The 1,875-nt window shown below is 45.1% G+C and overlaps 1 non-coding gene across 1 annotated transcript; it reads left to right on the top strand.

Annotated features, from left to right (window-relative positions):
- Positions 1 to 426: 426 nt before the first annotated feature.
- Positions 427 to 532, top strand: LOC117130661. The gene has a single exon (XR_004453975.1). It is a non-coding gene; the product is annotated as a small nucleolar RNA R71 (small nucleolar RNA).
- The last annotated feature ends 1,343 nt before the right edge of the window (positions 533 to 1,875 follow it).

The raw sequence follows: 1,875 nt of genomic DNA, 5'->3' as shown, positions 1-1,875 counted from the left end.
GATGTCCCTGTGTGTCCGTGTGTGTCCGTCAGCACACACAGGACGTCTGTGGCTGTCCATCAGTACACATATCAGCATGTTGGTCCTTGGACTCAGCGTGCTGGCCCTTCCCATGGACTGTTCGGGTTATTTTAGCCCACGTGGGCTGTCTGTTCAGTACACACAAGACGTCCGTGGGTGTCCGCCAGAACACACAGGACGTCTGTGGCTGTCCGTGTGTGTCCGTGTGCACACGCAGGACGTCCGTGGCTGTCCATCAGTACACATATCAGCACGCTGGTCCTTGGACTCAGCACGCTGGTCCTTGGACTCAACACGCTGGTCCTTGGACTCAGCACGCTGGTCCTTGGACTCAGCATGCTGGCCCTTCCCGTGGACTGTTCGGGTGATTTTGGCCCTCGTGGTGTTAGCAGCTGCACTTCGTTAAATCCGTGGTGTGGACAGTCTCACTGGAAGAACCTAAATCTAATCCACGCATCTTTGAAGGACTCTCCCACCTCCTGCGAGAATGTGGAAATTTTGTTTCGAATTTCTTCAGTGCGCGCCTAATCGAAGAAGTTTCGTAAGAAAGCATTCTTGATGTCGGCCCAGGATGTTAAGGATCCTGTGGGTAGCTGCCTAAGCCAGTGCATCGCTTCTCCATTCAGCGTGTATCTGAAGAGCTTGCACAGCAGGTAATCTTTGGGGACTCCTTCCATCCGAATAGCAGCGATTAAATCCTCGAACCGTTCTAGATGGTCCATAGGATGCTCGTGCGGTAACCCAGAGTTGGGTATCTGCGACACGAGAGAAGAGAATAAGAATCAATAAAAAGGGGGTAGAGAAGAGAATAAGAATCAATAAAACTAAATCTAATGGCGATCAAACCTCCCCGGCAACGGCGCCAAATTTGATACCACTCAAATTACCGTAAGGAGTGTTACTCTCATCAAAAGAGGTTCAGATGTAGTACTTAGGGATCGAATCCACAAGGAGCTAGGGAACAATAAAATCTAGTGTTTATTAATTCTAAGAGTTGTAAATGTTTAAATGAAATAGCAATAGTAACAAGCGAAGAAAATAGTAAATGTAACTTGGTTGGAAATGATATTAGACGCACGGCCACTATTCAGGTGTTGGAGATTATAATATCTATAGATGCCTATTTGCTGCATGCATGATATGTTAGAGCTCAACCGCTTAACTCAGTGATCAGCTGTCGCATGTTTCACTGGTTAACAAACTAGATCACGTGTCTCAACGGTTAGTATGTTGACAACGAAAGAGTCTCGATCGATGGTCCTATAGGGACGTCGACCGATACACCTTTACCTACATCGACCGATAGTCAGTTGAGGACATCGATCGACGGGTTCTAGCCAGGCCTATGCGCGAGTACGATATGCCCTATTAAGATACTAAATTGGCGGTTAGCCCTCTCTAGCAGTCCTAATATGATAGATAGATGTCAGGATGGGATAACAAGGGTGCTTGAGTATGCAATCCTATGATCATGTTCTAGTTAGCAAGGCTAAAACAAGCAATGAATACAAATCTATCATGAATATCACAACAAGGCAGATCTATAGTTTGGGGCTAATCCCACAAACCTATCTGATCCCTGGATCTAATAAATGAACTACTCAGACATAGCAAAGCAATTCATGACAATGAAGAAATGGGAATTCATAGTATAGATGAAAAGAAATGAAAACAAGGAGTTCCAATCACAAGTGATCTTCTCTCCAAAACTCTCTCTCTCTCTCTCAAAGTAAAACTGTAACAAAAAACTCTCTCTGCCGTCAAAACACTTAGGCAGTATATAATCAACTAGTTTAAAAACTCGTCAGGGCATTTTTGTAATTTAGCTTGGACTTGGGCTTCAAGTCTGCTGGA

This window comes from Brassica rapa, unplaced genomic scaffold, assembly GCF_000309985.2.
Source record: "Brassica rapa cultivar Chiifu-401-42 unplaced genomic scaffold, CAAS_Brap_v3.01 Scaffold0619, whole genome shotgun sequence".
NCBI classification, from domain to species: domain Eukaryota; kingdom Viridiplantae; phylum Streptophyta; class Magnoliopsida; order Brassicales; family Brassicaceae; genus Brassica; species Brassica rapa.
This window is presented reverse-complemented; position numbering and strand designations above follow the sequence as displayed.